The sequence below is a fragment of the Poecilia reticulata genome, linkage group LG11, assembly GCF_000633615.1.
Source record: "Poecilia reticulata strain Guanapo linkage group LG11, Guppy_female_1.0+MT, whole genome shotgun sequence".
Classification (NCBI taxonomy): domain Eukaryota; kingdom Metazoa; phylum Chordata; class Actinopteri; order Cyprinodontiformes; family Poeciliidae; genus Poecilia; species Poecilia reticulata.
In genome coordinates this window covers 22229324-22239550 of record NC_024341.1, presented here as the reverse complement: position 1 = coordinate 22239550, position 10227 = coordinate 22229324, and the positions used below count along the sequence as shown (strand labels likewise).

Genomic DNA, 10227 nt, shown 5'->3' with positions numbered 1-10227 from the left:
CTGTTTTTTTTTTTTGTTTTTTTGTTTTTTTTTTGTTGTTTTGTTTTTTTGTATTTATGTGTGTGTGTGTCTCCGTCTCACTCACTCTCTGCATATTAATTGGTGCATTTCTGCTGCGGCGGAGAAAACAATCAAAGCGTCAGGGGCGGGTGATGATGCCATTGTGGCACATATGTACCAAGTGCGTGCACACAAACACACACGCACTCGCAGGGACGACGACAGACGCCGACATACCTACATATATGCACGTGCATACATGGATCTAACCCGCTGACGTGCAAAAACGGGCCCAGACGCGCGTTGATTTGCGAGAGTAGCGCGCGCGGGAGGCGAGCGTGCGCCGCACACACGCCACAGACACTAAGTCAGTCACACAATAGCGGGCTTACAATGGCTGATCCAGGAGATATGTTCTGCGTCAGCAAAGACATTTGAATTTCTGAGCCAACATTTACCTTTACACAGCCTGTGAGCACAGCACATTTAAATGTTGTAGGGAAGGAAAAAAGCAGGCCTGTTGCTGATAATGTTCCAACTTTTCTTTTGTTCTGACTGGAATCTGACCACATGTTGGGACGAACATTCAAAGGTAGAAGTGATAATTAACACGCAGAAGATGGCAGACAATACTGTCTCCCAAATGCTGGATATTTTTTTTTATGACTATTGCAGGTTGGCCTGTGATTGTCGGTTTTCAGTAGGAGGGGAAGGAGTTCTCGTAAAATGCCGCAAAATGTCTCAAGAACCTGATCTGTCTGGCAAAAGGCTATTTAGCTGCTAACAACTCACCAGTCTCTTTATAAGGCAAGTGTGAGAAATTAGCATGATTACTTTAGCTTGACATCTTGTATCTATCTTTGGCCCTCTTATTTTAAAGTAAAAAAAAAAAAAAAAGGAAGTAGTTCACGTTGTTGCAATTTTGGGTTGACATAGTTGCCTGACTGCTAATCATGGCTAACTTGCTGAAATCTCCACCAGAGAATTATGGACAAAATATGAACGACGTGCAAAAATACAGCGACTGGCTGACAGTTAGTCACTTGTAAATGGTAAAGCTGGTCTTTCCCTTCAAGTTTTTTTTATGAACCGGTAAGCTAAAGAGTAAAGTTATTGTTTTTTAATGTAATGTGATTTATAAATACTAGAGAAGTACCGATCAGGTTTTTTCCTGCCGATACCGATCACCCATGAGGGCCGATCACCGATACCGATCACCGATACCGATTACATAATTATTATTGTTTTTTTTTATCATAAACACTACCGGTTACATTATGTGGAAAAAGGAASCATGAATTCACCTTAATTWAGACAAAAACTTGTTTTTAATAACTTTTTCCAAGAAGAAAACTAAACAAAACAGGCATTCTGCAAATTGTACTGCTATCGGTAATACTATCTTTAACAAACTGATAACATATGAAGGCTCTGAAGAGGCTAAATAATGCAAAGAGCCGAAATAAAACCTCTCAACATTGCCAAAAAAATTCAAGTATAAAACTTAACATTCAAAGGCAAATACAGGATCCATTACAATAAACAATCCGAGAGCGAGAGCAGAACCAGCGTCTTACATCGCAGTTCGAAGACTTAAATAATTTTGCGGGTTATTTGTTTAGCTTTCTGACCGTCATGCTAATCCGTGTGTTTGTAGCTGTGCGCTGCTTTACCTGCTATCTGATCCTCCATATGTCTTTTTTACTGCAGTGAGCCTCGATGTAGCCAAACTCCGTCAAGTATGGCATTGTTTTTATGTTGTATTAGCTTCGTTGTGTTGATGCATTTTGACGTGCTTCAATTTTCCGCCGCAACACGCAAACTTCCCCATTCACTCAGTGCGTTATAGTTCCACATCGCTTAGGATTTGTTGCTGCGCGTTTGCTTAGTGTRAAGGAAAGAGGAGACCAGCTGCACAGGCAGGCTGCGAAATGAGATGCAGGTGATCAGTATCGGCAACAAGAGCCAATGATCGCCGATCACCGATCATGCACTTTTTCACGAAAATCGGCCGATTATGATCGGTAACCGATCGATCGGCACACCTCTAATAAGTACTCAACTGTGTTAAGTTCAAGTAAAATCTCATCACAGATTCTTTGAGACGCAGTTTGGGTCTTGTGAAACTTTAAATGGACACATACAGCACAATGTTTTAACTCGGTTGACACGTCAGTGAACACAAGCACTGTGCAGGAACGTGTTCAAATAAAAATGTTTTGCACACATTCAGGTCATATTTCCATGGTGTCATTAGACATTGACATTTACCCTCACAGGTAAGAATGTGGTGACTGGTCTGTTTTTGTGGAAGTGTATACACATCTGTGTGTGTATCCAGGCTTGTTTTAGATGGTACACATATGTATCTGACTCTTGAAGACCTCTGATAGACAATTGTTGCCTCTCTTCTCAATTCAAAGTAAATCAGACACCGTCCTCTTCGCTTAAAACTTCACATAAACTGAAAGCTGAAGGTCCATCAGCATCCAATTGCCATTGGAGGTGCTAAAATATCAACAGATTTTGTCACTTGACGTGTGAAAGGAACCCTAAGTTTATGTGCTCTTTAGAAAATTAAGCGCAAAGTCCTTCCCATCATGATTTTGACACTGATTTTCCTTTCTGACAAAGAAAACCTAACATGTGAAAACATGTGAAACTTTGAGAGATTGGCTACATTAATATTATAGTTTCCTCAAAGGAAAAAGGCAGGAGAGAACTAAATATAAATAAGCTAGGACAGCACATGTTGAAAATGTCAAAACAAATACAAAAGGGTGATCAAGCACAACACTGTTTAGCTTTTTTAGCAAACATTAGACACATCGTACAGAAGTTAGCCAAGGGGGTGAGCACCAGTTGCGCACCAACTTCGCCATCACCACAGCTGCCCGTTGGCCTCACAAGCTATTATTTTGAAATTATAAAGCCTGCTCATGCGTGCACCTCCAAATTTTTGTAACTTCTAACATTTATTAATGTAAAAACCTGGCAGACTGCTGCTGGACTATCCTAGAGCCCTTACCACCAGGCTTTCTCGGGGAACCCCTGCATATGACATATAAACAGCTTTTCAACTTTCACTTTTTGATCACATTTACAAGTTTTGTTGCCACAAGTCAGAGATGAGGCTCGACTTGAGGGACATATGAGAATTATTCAGAGTTTTTGCCTTTGCAACACTTTTTTGTTCTCACTCTAACTCTTCAGTACAAAAAGGTTTGGCTTTGCGATGGTCGACATTTGACCCTGAACTCAACCGTGGTGTCAGGACTCAGAGCAATGAATACAGCGGATAACTGTGTGAGAAAAGTTTGGCTTAATACAAATGGAGCAAATACAGCTGAGGACAGAGACCTAAAAAATATTTTGAGCTCGCAGAGGAGCTGGCATGTGAAAATAACTTTCTTCAAGGCCAACAACAATAGGATACACTTCAAATGGCTACATGCCATATCAGACGCAACTGTGTGCAGATCTGGGATGTGCATCCAGGCAGGTTCCCACAGTCCATCTGATATAACCAAAACTTGCAACATCAGTCAAAGTCATAGACTTTCAGTGTCTCTTTCTTGATCTCTTCTCCTCCCAGTAGCAACTGTGCCACATAATTGTAACTGTGTAAAAATCCAGCTGGGAGAGTTTTCTCACCTCAACATCGGCTGAAATGTTCAAGACGTAACAACAAACCTGTTCTGGGACTAAAGACTGAAATGAACGTGAATAACGTCCTCCGAGAAATTGTGTTGCCGTTGGCTTGCCATCAATTATAAAAGGAAATGGTTTCCTTACTGTCACTTAACACTGTACAAACTTGCATGTGATAAAACAAACAGCATAACATTGTTTATGAGGGGTATTTAATGTTTGCAAGGCAATTATTTTGGTAGAGAAAGTGATCTGGTGATGTCACTACTAGAAAGTACTAGTAAAATTAAATATGAGAAAGATCTAGATTTTGTTCTTTTTAAAAAAACAATAGCTTAGTCATTTAAGCTAATACTTAAATTACTAGCTTTAAGTGATTTATGTTGATTATATTTGAAGAAGTTGGGATATTAAAATGAAAATAAGTAAAAACAAAATATTAAGTCTTTTAACAGGTGGTGCGGTACTTCTTGGACATGTAAACTCCATGCAGAAAGTCCCTAGGTCGGCATATGAACCCAGGACCTTCTTGCTACCAGGCAACAGTGCTAACAAGTGCGCCATCAGTATTAGCATTAAGGTTGTAGTAATTTCTATTTAAAGAAGTATTGATTTCTATCAAAGCAACTGTCAAGACTATTTTTGAGTTCAGCCATGACAACCAAAGCAGTTTTTATCCTCTATAATCTGACTGTTTACATGAAACTAGACTTGAACGTGCTTTTGTGGTATGTAATTATCCATTTCCTGTAGGGTCATGGCAGGTTAGTGCCTATCTGTGAGAATGGGTGAGAGGTGGGGTACAACTTGGACAGATGACCTGGTCAACACAGAGTCACTGATATTGCAACGCTCAGAATGCAGGAACTGCTCTGTTGTATTAGTACTTGTTCTTTTTGTGGACTTCTGTTCAACTTTTTTTTTTTATTTTGCATATTTTGTCAACTATTCCCTCTGGTTTTTGATGCTGTGCAGTTGGAAGGATTCTACTCTTACTTTTTTTTAAATTACTTTTGGACCATTATGATACACAAACATAACAGCAAAGGTACCGTTTTTACAACTGGAAGCAGCTGATTAGCATCTCAAAAGCTCAAACAAAACCTGAACTACAACCCTAAATCCCAGAGGGGTTGAAAGGGAGGCTTCATGGCTGCAGAGCAGGACCAAAACATCCAACATCTGTGTGCCTGGCTTCTTAACCATCCAACCAGGTGGGCATTTAAAGCTGCAAAAGCAACTGAGGTGGATTAGCAGTTCTTGACAACAACTGATTGTGTCAACCAGATCATGCTACTGTAGAACATCATCCCTGCTGCCTAGATTTTGAGTTGCTAGCTTAGCTTGACTGTCATATAGCAAGTCTTCACTCAGTAGTCTCTTCAGATTCATTGCAAGACTGACTGCTACTGGAGATCCTTCCTGCCCACAGCATCATCAACCAAAAACAACTCTTTGAAGATACTCCGATAGTATGGGTTATAATATTTCATTTCCCTTTGGGATGAATAAACTATTTTAGTAGAACTGACATCTTACACAGCACTGTACAGACAGCACAATGCTTTTTATAGCCAACAAAGGGCAATGAAAGCCAGTTCCTTGCTCATTTATTTCTTTCTTGAACATGTAAAATTAATTTTTTTAATTGTTAGCACAAAACTGAATTTTTAGCAAATTTTTTTAGGAAAAGCTATGCATTAATGACCCTTTTCTCTCTCAATTTGGGTCATTAATACAACTTTATTTCACCCCTGGAGAGTTTTCTGCTGAACTTTTGGATTCTTTGGAACACTTACAAAATATATATGGGCCGCTGCAGACCCGGGACGCTCCACGAGAACTGAGGTTTTGGATATGCCCTGACCCAAATGTGTCACATTCTAACGCTTCCCCGTTTTTCCTGCTTCTAAACACGTCAACTTCGAGGTCACGAGGTTCACCAACGCGCCCAGAATCTCATCGCCACTAACAGGTGCCATAATGTAAAAATAATCTGACTTGTTCACTTCACCTGTCAGCGGTCATAAAGTTTTGCCTGATTTGTGTATATATTGTTTTATTTTCCATACAAGAATAGCAATAAATTTGAGGGTTAGCTGGATGACTATACTGTGTCTGAACGTGCGCTTGAAATTTTCATTCTTAAAATCTAGTTTCTTTAAGTTCAACAGTTTTTTTTTTTTGTGGCTTATTTTACATATTGTGTAAAAATAGTACTTTTTTTTCTTTACATATTTTCTTTATTTTTTTGACTGGGGACTGGCTCCCTCCTCCCAAAGGACCCATGCAGTCACTTACCCTGATGTTGGGACCCAAATATGTGCACTTTTGTTTCTTCCCCTGGCCATGTGCTTCCGGGGTGGTTCACTACAGCATTTAAACTGCCTCTTGCCCCCCCCTTTCCCTCCATCACTTTTATAACACTTCCACTGGTGAGAAACTTTCTCCTTCTCCTTCACCCCTTACGAAAAAAAAAAATGTGTCTAAACTGTCAGCTGCCCTCCAACCCAGATGCCATATTTAGGATACAAATGTGAAGAGATGACAGCGTTGTAAAATGGAGCCCGTGCTGAGATTATAATTAACATTTCCAACCTACATCACTCTCCCTCCCACTTCTCCTTTGCTCTCCCCTATTCACTCACTCCTGTACGATAAATTGGGGGGGGGGGGGTGAATAGAAGAAGAAAGAAGAGAAGGGGAGAAAGAAAAGAAAGGGAGATGAAGGAGGAGGAGGAGGAGAGAGTGAGAGAGAGGAGAGGGTGACCAAACGGAGGGAGGGAGGGGGAAACGGCGTATGCTTGTATACAACCCTGATTTCCATTTTTTTCCCAACTCGTAATGTATTTAATTCAAGTGAAACGTAATCATGACGTGTCGTGTCATTAATCTCCTCGCCGCCTCTCCCGTAAGTACACTGAGTCTTTACTTTCAACATATATCCTATATCTTCATTTATCCATTTCAATTTTTCCCACTACTATGTTTACATAGCCCGTGTGTACACTTTTACACTCGGTGGCATGACACAGCGGTGATGAAACATTTCCAAAAATGGAGAATTTAACTGCGACTCTTGTTGCCTTTTTTTTCTCCCCTCTTCTCGCTCGCGAGCGGGATAATGGTAGTTGTTGATGTGTTTTGTATCTCTCTGCTTCTTTCATGTGCAGTTAGCTCTCTCGCGCGCGCACACACAAGGAGAGACACGCGCGCGCGCGTGTGTGTTAGCATGTGGAGTGATTGGCATGAAGCACGTATGTATGGTATGCATGTAAGCGCGCGCTCGCTCGCTCCGGACACACTTTCCGTTGGGTCATGTATGTAAAAACCGGGTGTTGTGTCGGTGCGCGCGTGGACGACATGCGTTTTAGCCTCGTCTCATGTCCGTGACGTGACCGTAAAAAACAGGAAAATAAGGGGAGAGAGAAAACCGCTGTTTTCACCGAAAAAGCCCCCTCAGCGTAACAGTTTGAACAAGTCGACTCGGTAGGTCGGGGCGATTTTTAACGCGACTTTAAAATGGTCGCAAGTGCTCGAAAAGTCGCTCGGAGTGCTAAAAAGAGGAATTTGTTTCAAATTTAAGCAACTTAAAGTAAGTTGGGAGCTGCTGTCAGGAGGAGTGAATTTGGGCAACTCTAATAATAAAACAATGCGGTGTTCGAGTTGGAAAGTAAACTAGAGTTGATAGAATTCGGATGTCAAAGCATGAGGGTAAAAGCCAAATTTAAAAAGTGTCTAATTTTGTGTAAGTTGAGTTGAAGGCGAACGTATTCACCCCGACTAATTGTCTTTGTTGGACGCACATTAAACGGCATTGTGTGGCTCCTTGTTTGCGAGATAAGCGTCGTCACTTTCATTTTAGCTTTGCGCAGAAAAAGCGTCTCGAGCGACGTTATTCCTTTCACCTTTTTTACTACAGTGTTTACTATGAGGCGTTTAGCTGTCCTAACATCGCCTCATAAAGTAGCAAATAAAGTGTGACATGCAGGTTTGAATTATGTGAAGACAAGATACCGGGTTTCAGCTTTGATGTTAAAAATAAACGTGTTTTCTTTTTCGGACGCTGTGGCTTTTTGGGACGGATGTCGTTTTGAGATTGGCACAGGGTTAAAAATGAAATCCATGATGGCACTTTTCTCTTTTTTTGTACCCCCCCTCCTTCTTTCCTTTCGCTGCTCGCTCACTCGCCTTTTTCTCCCCTCCCTTAATCTTTTGTATAGAAAATTTAGGAACAAAATGGAGCAGGGGAGAGAGCGATAGATGGGCTGACATGACACTCACACACACACGCCACCCCTCCGACTTCTCCAAACTACACCCCCCGTCCCCTCCTCCTCCTCCGCTGGTGGTGTTTTAATCGCATTCTTTTTCTCTGGGATACAATCTACGGGGCAGGGTTAATCTCGTTTTAGTCGGGGTGTTTATTAGTGCATTGTTTGTTGATGGTTATTTATTTCATTAATGTGCCTCTAATTGAGATGGCCGCGAGAGGAGGAGGAGGATAGAGAGGGGAAAAGAGCGTGCTGAAAATGGTTGCACGTTATTGACGCACATCACAGGGGCGAGGAGGAAATTCCTCTCGAGATAAGGCGCAGACGTGTCATCTGGCCTGACCAAAAAGACACTCCCGTCGCCCTTTTCTATATCCAATGGAATATGTTTAGGCATTCTGAAATGCCCCCTTTTTTTTTTTTTTTTTACATCCACCCAAAATGTCACACTCTTGAGAGCTGTGTGTGTGTGTCCAGAGGAAGTAGGTTGACATTGCTGGCTTGTCCTATAATCAGACGATTTTGAGGATCCTTAAACTCTTGTTTGTATCCAAGTTTCCTTTAACTGTAGGTCTTTTAAAGTGACATGCAAGAGCATTTTTTTTTTTGTAAAATGCATTTAAGTTTTGACATAGTTTATTATGTATCGAACAATACTTAATGGTCGGTTTTTAAGTTTGTTTTGCTTTGTTGGTTGTCAATCAATGAGATAACATTAAAAATATACGTTTCTACACCCCAGTGTGTCTGGCGACGTTGCATAAGTTCATTTGAATAAATTTATTTGTAGTTTTTCTCTTTTTCCTCCTCATTTCCATATTTTTACTTCAAATACGTTTGTTTTTAATAAAATACACAGAAGCACTTTGTGAAGATAATCAGGGCACACTGGAGTGACCAAATGAAGTTTTTGGAAAAACGTATTTCGGAGCGCACTCCCTAAATTGGCCCAGATTGGCAAAACTGATCTTATCTACTGATCTTATCTAACTCCAAATATCTGAAAATCTGGCTCCTATTGTTCTGCCGTTAGCGAGGGCAGACCTGCTCTCACCAAGTTCAATCTGCATGTGCACAGTTAACAAGTCACCCCACCGTTGCCAACTTAGTGGACTTTCACAAAAAAAAAAGGAAAAAATACTGGTATCGGCCAAAATCGAAATCGGCAGGTCATCCTTTTTGAAGAGTGGTGATCAGCCAGAAAACTGCAATCAATGCACCCGTGATTACATTGCAATGACATACTTTTGAGGTCCCTTTTTTTTTTCTTGCAGACCCAATAGACCACCCACTATCTCTGGCCAAATATATCTCCAAAGAGACTCACGTGTCCAATGGAGGTTATAAAAATCATGTTTTTTGTCAAAGGCTAGGTTAAGCCACTCAGAGCTCAAATGTTTCTGAATCCATATAAAAATTGCTTTTAATGCCACAAGTTTTACTAATGCCAGCCAATAAAGTCAGTTCTTGAGTCTCATGTGATGTCATCAACCTAAATAAACACAAAGCATTTTCTTCAGTGTGATTTTAGGAAAAATCTTTGTGAAATATGTTGTTGAGCTACATACTTAATTACCTTTTGTTTTATAGTCAGTGTATATTTGAAAAAAAATGTATAAAGTGCACCACTGTACGGTGCCTTTAAATTGAAATAACTTATAAAGCAGTGGCCAGAAAAATGAAAGCCAATTTAAAAATAAAAAGTCTTTTGTAGCAGATTCTTGATCTCCAGCTTTTGTAAAGCTTTCAGCTGCGAATACAGACTCTGAGCCAAGTTTCCTCTTTAAGAACAATAATTTAAAGAAGACATAGGAACACCATTCCAAGCTTTTTCTTAACTCTCCTGCCACAAGAGGTCATAACATTAAAAAGTTTTTACAACGTAGGTTTACCAATGAAAAATAAAAACAAAGTAGACTTTTTAAACCGTCTTTAGCTTCACATATTAGCAATCTGACCAGTTAGTATGTCTAGCATTTCTAAAGCTCTGTGTGTGTCCCCATCAATATGACTGTAGTTTCCACTAAGTGGCTTCCAAAGGGCTGCCAACATTTCCAAATTTAGCTTAAGTTGTTAAAACACAAAATGTTCCGCCTTTCTGTTTTCTGGTAAATTTTAGCTTTACCGCTCTTCCTCTGGCTGAAAAAAAAAAACACAGACACGTCTCCACATGTCCTGCGACAGACTGGCGACCTGTCCAGCATGACCCCCGCTTCTCGCCCGAAACATTAGCTGGAGATAGGCACCAGCAACCCTCCTGACCCCAATAAGGGACAAGGGTGCAAGAAAATGGATGGATGGA

The 10227-nt window shown here is 40.6% G+C and overlaps 1 protein-coding gene and 1 long non-coding RNA gene across 3 annotated transcripts in view; one reads left to right on the top strand and one right to left on the bottom strand.

Moving 5' to 3' along the window:
- Positions 1–10227, bottom strand: part of LOC108166721 (uncharacterized) — a 64606-nt gene that overhangs the window by 22136 nt on the left and 32243 nt on the right. The window lies entirely within an intron of this gene.
- The window catches only part of znf219 (zinc finger protein 219), a 29280-nt gene continuing 25449 nt past the window's right edge, over positions 6397–10227 (top strand). For both annotated transcript variants that reach the window (XM_008422586.2, XM_008422587.2), the window contains exon 1: positions 6397–6562. The gene's annotated coding sequence lies outside the window, so the exon portion shown is untranslated. The remainder of the gene's footprint in view (positions 6563–10227) is intronic.